This window comes from Alexandromys fortis, unplaced genomic scaffold (genome assembly GCF_014885135.2).
Source record: "Alexandromys fortis isolate MF-2015 unplaced genomic scaffold, M_Fortis_MF-2015_v1.1 scaffold_23, whole genome shotgun sequence".
Classification (NCBI taxonomy): domain Eukaryota; kingdom Metazoa; phylum Chordata; class Mammalia; order Rodentia; family Cricetidae; genus Alexandromys; species Alexandromys fortis.
The window spans coordinates 10,519,368-10,531,511 of record NW_026067907.1 but is presented as its reverse complement, the minus strand read 5'-3'; positions in this window follow the sequence as shown (position 1 = coordinate 10,531,511).

Genomic DNA, 12,144 nt, shown 5'->3' with positions numbered 1-12,144 from the left:
CAACCATGCCATCCTTGCTAGCTCATCTTGTCCTCTTCTGTGCCAGCTGCCCAGGAGCTGCCTGCTCATCCTGCTCTCACTTCTGTTGGGTTGCTTTAGTGACTTTTTTCATCACCACGGTAAAAATCTGTGTTCAGTCGGTCAGATTCTCAATTTTATTATTAGCTGTTTTACCACAATATAAAAGATAAGAGTGTGCCAAAATACATTTTATTTGCCCTATTTTGCATATTAGTCACTTTTATAATTATATGATATTCTTCAGTAGTTTTAATGTTTTTAAATTTCTATTTTCTTAGCATGGATACCAATGTTATGTAAAAAGGCTGCATGATAACTTGACACAAACTAGAGTCTTCTGAGAGGAGAGAACCTCAACTGAGAAAATGCCTCTATAAGATCTGGTTGTTGGCCATTTTCTTAATCGATGGGGGAAGACCAGGCCATTGTGGTGGTCCTGGGTTCTAAAAGAAAGCAGATTGAGCAACCTAGCTACAAACCCTTTTATCTACAATTGTGACCTGCATGCAAGACAGGCTAGTACAATAATGACACACACAAAGCTTGTGGGACTAACAAATGGGTATCTGATTGGATTTAAGACTCACTCCATAAGACCAAACCCATCTCTAACACTGTTTGAGTGGTCATGAACCTGATACAAGATAGGCCATTGGCCTCAGTGGAAACCAAATATTGCTGTTCTACTAAAGTAGCGTCTTGGTGGATCATCAGAGGAGGAAATTTCTCTTACAGCAGCTGGGAATAAATACAAAGACCCACAGCTGGACAATGTACAGAGAGAGAGATCTTGGAACTCTTCAGTCCTAAATGGGATGTCTCCATAAATTCACCCCCTTCATGGCTCAGGCAACCCCGGAGAAGAAAAATATTCGAAGAGCCAGAGGTGTTACAGGACACCAAGGAAACGAGACCTTCTAAACACAGCGGGACTGACACACATGTGAACTCCCAGAGACTATGGTAGCATGCACAAAGCCTACATGGGTCAGAGCCCATGGGGTTCCCAGTGCTGAGAGATGGGGACAAAAGACCACATCTGGAAGTTAGCTCTACTTGATAACTGCTTTCAAATGGGAAAATTAGTTTCCTCCAACAGAGTCTCACTGGGTATACAAACCACATTTAAGGTAAGACCACATGCCCATAAGTAGAAGCCAAGAGAAGATTAACTCAGTGGCGTTTGGGGAAGTTCTTTGTGTCATAATACTTTGTCAGGACTTTTTTTTCTACCTTACAGTTCCTTTGTGCACATAGTGTGGTTTCTGGTTTTGTGTTTTTATGGGATTTCTCTTTGTGTGTCTCTGAATCTCTATATATGTTTCTAGAGTGTTTCCTTTACCTCTTTTTCTTCTATTTTTTTTTATTTTTGTCCTATCCTGCTTTATTCACTTTATCTAATTTTACCTTATTATTATTATTTTTAGATGGATGTTGGGTTAATCTTTTTGTACATTGTGTAAAGATGTATCCTGTTTTTACCTCATTTGCCTAAGGCACCTTTTGCTTGGTTTAATAACTAGTTGGATGACCCATAGTTGGGCAGGAGAAAATAAGTGGGACTTCCGTGGAGAGATAAAAACTCTAGGAAAGAGCTTGAGGCACAGGAGATTGGCCGTTCAGATGTGGAGAAAGACTGAAGTATGGTACTGGGGAAAGGCAATGAACAAGTGATGTCTCAAAATGTAGATTAATATAAACAAGTTAATTTAAGTTTTAAGAACTAGTTGGGAAAATACCTAAGCTAAGGCCAAGTGTTCACATCATTATTAGAGAGCTGAAGCTGTAAAGAAAGACCCGCTACAGATAGCTGCTTGTATCCCAGTGAGAGAGAGAAAGAAGGGTGTAGATTTGGTTGGTTGAAGAAGTGCAGAGGAAAGGGGTGAAGAAGGGGAAATCATAATCTGATATAGTGTATTAAAATATCTGTATTCAATTAAAAAATGAAACAAAGACAATTATTGAAATCTCTTTGGTCTTATAGTCCATCAATTTGGAGAATGTTCTAGATATCCTAGGAAAGAATTTATATATATTCTCAATTTGGGAATATAGTGATTTGTGCACTCCAAGTAGAACAAGATTGGTAATCTTGTTGTTTAAATTGTCAATAGATTTACTAATTTCTGTCTACATATGGTTTAAATTGTCAATATATTAACTAATTTCTGTCCAAAAATTTGATATGTTTCAGACTGAAATAAATTGAAATCGTTTACTATGAATTGTGGATCTTTCTTTTGATGTATTTCAAAGGAATATTAGAAGTACATAAATTAAGAATGATTATGTTTTCTTGTTGACCCTTTCATCACTTTGCAAGGTCACTTTTTTTACCAGTTATATTTCTCACTTGATGATCATCTGTGATATCTGTAGGTGGAGTATTGTTTTTCCATCTACCATTTCCAGTTAACCATGAGACTCAATATAAATTATATATGCTTTGCCAATAGCTCAGGCTTATTACTATTGCTTAGAACTTCAATTAACCCATGTCTATTAGTCTATGTATTGCCACATGATTCATGGCTTTACCTGTCCTCCAGCATGTCTTGTTCACTTTGTGTCTCCTGGTGACTCTACTTTATGCTCTCTTTCCTTCCAGTATTTTCAGTTTGGCTGTCCTGCCTATACTTCCTGCCTGACTACCAGCGGTCAGTTCCTTATTAACCAGTAAGAGTAATATATATTCATGATATATAAAAGAATTATTCCACAGCAGATATCCATAAACTATGTGGATTCTTTTAATAGTTTTGCAATGCATGTCTTGAGATAGTCAACCTTTCTATGTCTTTGCATTAAGATTTATTTTGTAGGGAAGCAGATAGGTGTGCCCTGATTTTGCAAAGCCAGTGAGCTGTGTTTGTCTCCCTTCAGACTCCCTTTTCTTTATCATACTTGGAAAGCTCTACCCTAACTAAGCTTAAGATGTTCATGTCTCAGTCAACCCATGAAGCGAGCTATTAGGGTCAAGTCCAGATGACTGAACCAGGGCTATAACTGTCATATGCTCCAGAAGTATGTCTGCACCCATCAAATTGGCAATGTCTAGGGTTCCTACATTCTCTTTCCACATTGAACGCTGATTCACAGTTTTGTTACACCATTATGAGATGTCCCATTGCTAGACTGTATCCCTTCAAGTTGCCCCAGGGAAGTTGTCACAGGATTTTAGGACACAGTATACAAGCTGCTTCTAAAGCCTAGGAAGAGATGCACCAAACCAAAGGCTCCAAATTCATCAAAAATCACTAATATATCTAAAATTACATAATGATAGTGGGTGACTTTAATACTTCATTCACACCAATGATGGGACACCAAGACAGAACATTAGGAATTTAAGATGACTATTTTCATCAGCAGTCTAAAGTGCTGTCTAAACTGTCAGAACCCTATTCTTCATCACAGGATGTCCACCCTTCACAGTAGAAATCTGGCATGGCAGAATCCCACTCAGGTCCTCACACTTGGCAGCAGGTGCCCTCATTCAATGAACCACCTTTTAAGTACTAAGTATTAAGAGGAGCAGAAAGAGGAAGAAGAGAAGAAAAAAAGAGAGTCCTAAGGAGACTTTTATTATGAGATGGTATGGCTATAGTAAAGAACTGGAATTCTAAGGATACTTTTATTATGAAGTGGTATGGCTACAGCAGTCTTAAGAACTAGTACAAGCAAAGATTTCTTCCCTAAAAATTTCAAAATGCAGGTTGCAGTCATTGCCCAACATTAGCTTAGGAACTGAATGTGTTTCCTTCTCTTCTTCGATCTACTTGTGTAAATCTGACTTGCCAAATGCACTTAATACTCAAAGCCAACATGGGAATCAGATACAGTATTATATGCAAGGGCACTTGGCAGATTATAAAGCAGTCTGGGTTTATTGCACGGCTATTAAGAAATCCAATTTTATTGCCTAATTTAAACAAGGCAATTGCTTCACAAAGAGTTCTCCTTCATAACGTTAATTCATTTTAGCACAAGGAAAACAAGGACATAATAGGAATATTTTTACTAATCAATGTGTAAGTAAATTACAGATAAGCTTAACATGTTAATGAAATAATAAATAGCGGGCAGGGACTACCAGCAGCAGAAAGAGATGTGTGGGTGTGGATTGAGAACTTTGTATGTGTGTAATGAAAAGACACAGACAGGTCCCTCACTTTCTTCAGAACTGCAGAGATTCTTGTTTGTACAAATTCTTGCTGAACATCCCATATTGCTTGTTCCATCCCCATGTGAATAGAAGCCTCTGGAAGTTCTGATGGAAAACAATGGACGTAATCTCCAGGCACTTACACTGTGGTCTACCCCTAGTCTTGGTTCCTTTCCCCTGTGTGCTTTTCAGATGATAATGTTAAATCTGTAATAAAAAAAATCAAAATAGCTTGAAATTGACAGCCCGACTTCCTTTGATACACCCACCAATGAGAGTACATTCTTCAGCAGTCCAATTGAGACTAATGGTCGAGCTTCTGAAATGTCATGTTTCTTTAGTTATGAAAAGATCTGGAGACTAAACTTTTGCCCCCTGAGGGTCCCAGCATGAGGGCATAATGTTCCTGTAGGCTGCATGGTAACCTCCGGGGACGCGTTCCTATTAAGCTCTGCAGTAATGTGCCAATTCATCCTTAAATCTCTCTGGAGGGTGAGTGAGTTCTGGGCTAGTTATTAGCTCGTCTCAAGTTCCAAACCATCCTCTTTGTCCACGCAGCCAGCAGAGTTCACACTACAACACGGGCACACAACGCGATGAGGCTTCAGCACTCCCATGAAGGGCTTCCCCAGCCATCAAGCATCAGAGTCCATGATGATTTCAATGAGAAGCTCAACAACTCTTCGAAACTGCTTCCTATTCATCCACTAATGGAACCTCTGGGCTAGCGAGCTGGCTCAGCAGAGTGCTTGCTGCTCTTGGAGAGGACCTGGGTTAAGCTCTCAGCACCCACACTGGGAAGATCATAGCCACCTGCAACTCTAGTTTCATGGATTTTGGCATCCTCTTCTAGATTCTGAAGACACCTGCAGACAGATGGTGGCCATAGATATACTCAGGCATACATACATGAAGAAAATAAAATTAATCCTTTAAAATCATGGGCTCAGCCTGGAAAACTGAGTTTGATCCTTGAAAGTACACAGCGGAAGGAAACACTGACTCCTGAAAGTTGTCCTCTGACCTCCATGTACACACTAAAGTATGCCGTACCCCTTCCACAATCAATCAATAGATGTGAAAAATATAATTTCTCTCTGCATCATATATGTAACTATGATGATATGATGCAGTGGGAGGGCTTTGGGGGAATGTTTCCAGTTAACCATTATATTTGCCACAAACCATTACCTCTAATGGGGAGCCTAGAGGGCAAGACACTCCCAGTATGACCAGACTCACTGGACTATCATGAAATGGAGGCAGCAACAGAGAGCATGGTACACAAAATGATGGGCAAAGAGCTGTGCTTCAGTGCACAGCGTGAAGTAGTGTGGACACAGGGAAGAGAATAGGTGATGAGAACAAGATGCGGCATGAGGAGAGAGACAGCTGTACTCATCATAGCTACTTTCAGTTAAAAGTCCATCTGTCAGTCACATCCACATATGCTAGTTACATATCTGTGTAATTGTACTTCCTGCTAACATTTTGTCACATATGGTCCTCAACATGAACACTTAGTCTCCATGTGAGGTTATGATAGCTTGTAATATGCAATTCAGTGGTTCATACGTACAGACTTCTAGGTCAACTGTGATAAATTATAGAGAATCGTTGAGATACAGTGTGAATTCTGTTCTATACACATTAGCAGTGAATGTGAATAGTGAAACTATTTTCTAGGGACTAAGTAAAGCAAGGCACAGTGATCTACAGGTCAGGCTTCCAACAAGAGCTTTCTGCTGTGTTCAAGATTGCTTGGGAAGACGGAAAAGAATCACAGTTCTATGTCTGCCTGTGGAGTAGGAATATCAGCAAGGTCTTTCCCATATGACTAAATGAAAATAATTCCTAAAATGATTACTCTGTTATGAAAGCAGATAAGCTTAGAGGCCAAAATTAGGCAATTTGAAAGTCAACACGTGCTGAAAGACAATGGCTGAGTCATTAGCGTCCAGCCCTGAATGTCACTGTGTTATTTACCAGAAAAGAATTAAAAGGAAGCATGCATGTGTCACTTCTAGCACACCTCAGGCTGCCGTATGAACATGCGGTAACTAGCAAAAGGCAGCTGCTGTCAGTGTGGGTAGCTCAAAGAGCATTCTGCACAATGGAAACCAACCACCTTCCCCTGTAATCTTATGAAAATAAAAAAGAAAAGGAGAAAAGGGACAAGGAAAATAGCTCCCTTGGTCAATAGGTCCCTTGGTCAAATGCTTATCTTGTAGGTATGAGGACATGAGTTCAATTCCCGGTACCCTCATAAAAAGCCTGGTACAGAAGGGAGCTTGCTTAGAACCTGGCATTAATTGACCTGAATTGTCACGCTCCAGGCCCATAATAAACCCCATTTCTGAGGATAACAATCAAGGTTATTGTTATCTTTCCACATATGTGTGCACACAAGAGCACATGCATTCATGCTCTCACATGTACACATATGTGGACACACATGCACACACACAAGTGCAGGGTGTATTGAGAGATGTTCATATTGTGAAAACTCCATCCTTTGATCATCACCTCAGTGAATTTGCAATTGTCTTTTTCATTAAATAGCAGTAAGCTAATGAGAATGGTTATAGTGCAGAAAGAAATTTTAATCAGAATGGAACCAGGTCCTTGTCTTAACAAATGCTATGTGGGGCGTTTTTTGTCTGAAGGAACAAAAAGACACATTCAGAACATAAAATGTAAGAAACTAGACAATTATTGTGTTTAGGTGAAAATTATGGGGTGATAGTTAAGTTCAGGACTTGATTGGTGCATTAAACCAAGATCCCAAAGCCAGGAGATAGGCTCTGCTTCTCAGAGCCGCCTCTTTACTAACTGCTGCATGGTGGTAATGAGGTTCTGAGTGTGACCTGGCTTGGCACACAGCACCCAGCTTGCATCTCTGGGTATAGCTAGAAGGATGTTCCTAGACCCTAAATAAGATGAACATATCAATTGTTGGGTTTAGGAGAGTGAGCCTCACCTACATGTGTGGTGGTATTGCAGTCAGTTGATGGCCTCAGTGAAACAAACAAACAAACAAACAAAAAACAGGAAAAAGGAGCTCACTCTTGTTTTCTTGCTTCTCTACGTGGGACATCTTGTCTCACCTTCTCTGCTCTTCAGACTCAGGTTTTATGCCACTGGGTTTCAGAACCTAAAACTCATGCTAAAAACTTATTACTGTCTTCCCTGGTCTCCAGATTACAATGATTCAACCTCTAAGCTCTACAGTCCCCCAAATCTACTGCATCTCTTTTGTATATACATATGAGACAATGCGCACAAGCAATCACGATGCTTCCGATGCTCACATACACGCACACACTTCATTGCCTCTGGAGGACCCTGGCTGGGACAGAATTTACTAACGAGAGTGGTTCTAGAGGGACATTTTAAAACAAGGGTTTCCTGAGTTAGGTTTGGGGCTGGAAATTGTTTGTCTAATCTTATTAGGCATAAAGATGCCAGCACCTCCACTTCCAGCAGTAACAAGTGCATGGACAACGAATGATCCAGGCAACTTTTGAAGATATTGATCTCTCCACATAGGATGTCCCCCAATCAACAATCAAGAAGAATCAAGGGACTAAGTGAACATGTACATCACAATTGCAAACAGTTCTGGAAAACAAAGAAATAAAGAGACATTTTCTGGTTGTTCCCAAGGTCACCGAATGACACAGAAAGACAGAAATGGGGGTCTTAGATTTGAATCCCAGCTCAAGTGCCACAGACATGGCCTAAGACCTTGCATGCATGCATGCCCCGTTGTTCCCAGTACTGCTACAAAGCCCCTGGAGAACTTAAACCCACAAATAGTTCAGTTACAAGGCAATTTGAACTCCCAGTCTCACAAGCTATCTGTTATTGAAGTAACAGGTTTGGCCAAGGAAAAGTAAATCAAAGATATAGACCCTAATGTGATGGGATGGGAGCATACAAGAAGACCCTGCTGATGATGTAGATGTTAATTCTAGCAGAAGCAGCATCCTCTACATCAGACTTTCTTCCATCACTAAAGGGGGCTAAGTTTTTGTGTGTATTTTGTTGTTTTTTTTAACTGGGATAGCTGCGCATTGCAGGAGAGAAAGAATCAGATGCATCACGGACCACTGGCCAACAGCCCTGAAGAATACTGATCTGGGCATCTAAGTTGTCACTGTAAATAGTGAGTCAGAGTCAGAGTGTACAGAGGTCAGGATATCAAGGAAGATGTCATGCCTGGCTTATCTACAAAGGGATCTGCGTGCAAGCCTTTTTTCCTATGATTATTTCCCAGTTCTAGCATGCTTAATCAGGATGATCCCACAGTGCTTCCTGTTCTGGTGGAATGAGGGCTGTTACACTAGGAAAAGCCACATAAAGCAGCTTGAACTGTCTCTCTCTGGGTAAACAGCTAATTGAAGGAGAAGGACTACATCACCAAAGACCTGAAAGACAGCACCATTAGATCCCAACACATACCATCAACACTCTGACATGTAGCCGATGCAGAAGCCAGAGAGGTTTTAGGGAATGTTAGGGGGATATGATGAGGCAGGCTCAACTCTACGTATTGAATCCAGTGTGTTCTGAGACAAATGAGAGAACATAACCATGACTTTAACCTCAGAGACTCTCTCCAGTGACTCTGAGTCACTGCACCCTCTCATTCTGAAACAATTAACTTGCATCTTTGCTTATGTGAAGTAATGGGGGCTCATGACTGGAACATCTTCTTCTGATCCCCCTGAGTGTTTCATGTCATTCATGTAGTAGACGTAGATAAAAAGCGCTCAGAACTCTTGAGGGCCATGTTGATGTCTGTGGGTAGCACATCTCAGGGCTAACAGCGATTGTAATAAAGTTGTTATAAAAGCAGTCTATGGAAAGAACAATGAGTGTTGGAGAAGACACATGCCTGCCTTCCCCTTCCAGATCCTTCCATGTATAATGGCAGGCAGATGCTACAACAGACCTTGCTGGACATCATGGCACTTTATGAACATCATGTTTTGCGCAGATATGGAACAGATAACATACTACAGCCTATTCTTGTGGTTTTTATTTGAGCAGGTTCCTATACATGCTGCTTTTGTTTTCTGTTTTACTTCAAATAATTTTTACATATTCTGATGGAAATAGCACTGTTTCTGACGCATCACTTGACACAATTCTTCCAACCTATGTCTCCTTGACTGCTGGTTTTGGGGAGCATGAGTTAGCTTTATTTTTAATTTCTTAATACAGTTTTTTATAGGAAATCTCCTGGTCTCATTCAAATAGGTTTAATGCCCACAAAGATGCTAATTCATGAAACTAAAGAGCCTGCTGTATTCTTAGTGTATGACTACAGGACAGATATCTTAGGAGGAGACGTGATGCCAGCTCGCCACGGGCTTCCCAGGAGGTTTTGAAAGATCAGACACGTGACTGGAATAGTGGAGGACTCAGTCCCAGGTGCTGCCATTTACTTCCCTGGTGAGCTTAGACTTGCTTTGATTATTTCACCTGCAAATGAGAGGGCTCGAAGATTCTTAAGGATGTGTTATTCCATGAATGCATTTCACACAGTGGATCATTCATTTTCTCTCTTTCAAAGTAATTCTTCCACAGATGGCTTTCTTAGCTCTTCACAGCACACAATTTTCTTTACTAAGGCACTCTGATTGTTGAGTCAAGATATAACATGACTTATTCAAGTATATGAACCTATTCAAAATACATATGTGTTGGAAATTAAGATTCACTGCCTTCCATTTAAAATGCCCTTACATTTCTAAGGCAGCATAGGCTTTAGGTTTATATTGGGTAATCTATATCAACCTGATGCCTCTGGGAAATAAGGTTAGAAAATCGTAGCAAACATGGGCCCCAATCTTGCCCAAGTTGAAGCTTTCAAGGTCACTCCATACACCTGTTCCTTGGGATGATGGGGATTCATTAACTGTGCTAAGAGTTGGGGTGCACCTAGGTCTGGACTCATAAGTGACACCCTATTACATTTGGAAGAATACTGCAGTCTATAAGGGTATTTAAAACCAGCCAGCCTCACTGAACTTCCTGTTATTCATCTACACATGTGGAGAAAGCTGTCCAACACACATATATAGATTAGTGACTTTTCACTCATTAGAGACTGACTTTTCAGAAAGCTCTTATTTAATCCATTTCAGGGCAAGAGTGAATTAGAAAAGACTATGAGGTTTTGTACCTGCTGAGGGTTTCCTCAGGAACAAGGCTGAGACAACTTCATCTGCTCTGGTCATTATGTATATCATTACGTATTGTGCCTGCTAGGAATTCCAAGCTGTCAAGAATCAGCCTGATGCGCCTACACTGGGTACCACCCAGCTGCTCACAAGAAGACTGATATGTATGCATGACATATCAGTTGAGAGAAGGTGTGTGGGAAAAAAAAAACGCTGATGAACACAACAGCCTGGATCATGATACTACCTACTTCGGAGCCAATTAACGTAATTGATTTCTCCCAAATCAAACAGTCCTGGGAACCAGGCTCTTTAGAAAGTACTGAGGATGGAAAGAGTTGACTGGGGCAATACTACCCAGACACAGACAGACTGCAGTCAAGTAGGCCCAAGAAAGGTATTTGAAGATCTAAAACTGAATTGCCATATAAAAATGTATACTTATATATAGTCACACATTTATATAGAGAGTACATGCAGATATATCTAACTTTACTTTGTATAATTATCAATGCAAAAAAATGCATTTGAATGTTTTAAAGACACTAAAAACATGTGTCTTGTAGGACATAGCTGCACAGAAGACACTCTGAGGAATGGGTAGGCTTCAGGGGCAGCCTTCTCCTCCCTCACACTACTGGTTTACAATCAGTTTCACTGAGGATGAGAATTATCAGATACTGGGGCAGCCTCTCTGCATGGCTCAGGGAACAAATAACGTTGGACCTCACGAGTTAAGGCATGGCTACCACCGCAACATTTCCACTGAACCTGCTCATTCTGATTCCCCAAGAGCCAATATGGGTTTGTAATAAAAAAAAATCAAACCAATCTCTAGGAAAATAAAAAAACTGGCTTCCCTTCCCTTTGTTTTCTGACAGAAATACAAGAAATTTCATGAGAGAGGGATAGACAATGAAGGTATCCATGTAAGTTTTCACACATAGAGACAGCATGCATGAGGACAGAGCTCAACTCAATATACTACAAAGAAAAATGCTGTGAAGACAGATCAAGACTATACATGAGTATAGTCACTATGCCCAAAGATTAAAAGGCAGGACAAGAGGCTCACTACAACAGAGATGTCTACACATCACAATTAGAGCAGAACTCCTAAGATGGAAAGTACAACCCTCTCTCCCCTGTCCAGAGCCCATAAGAAGGGCCACACAGATCAACACCACCAACTCAAGGTGAGAAAGGCTAAGAAGGCCCAGTTTCCTAGAGCCAGCAGACAGGGCGACCCTAAGAGTGAGGCTGGCCTCAATGAACAATAAAGAACCACCTCAAAATTCCATGGGGAGCCAAGCAAGGAATGGAGAAGAGAAACAATCTTATCTGTTGGGAGAAAATGTACACAAAACTATTTTGTGAGAACTGAAGCCATACACAGACCCTGAGGATGAAGGTGGAGCACTCAGCCACAGGGAGGCTGCAGCACTGGTGGCTTCATAGCAGACATGGCTGTAAATCAGTGGTTTGTGATGAGAAGCCCCAGTGTGCCAGCTTTCTCCATTCTTCCTTGACAGGTCGGATGTGCCATGAAATGAGAGAGAGAGAGAGAGAGAGAGAGAGAGAGAGAGAGAGAGAGAGAGGAAGGAAGTAAAAGGGGTCCTGGGGTCCTGGCTTGGCCTGAAGGGTAGAACAGATATAGGTGGGGAAGACTAAACTGAATGCTGGGAGAAAGGAGGAGGAGTTAGGGACAAGCCATGGAGCTGCTGTTGGAGACAGAAGTGCTGAAACTTTGCTTGTAGGCCGCTACCT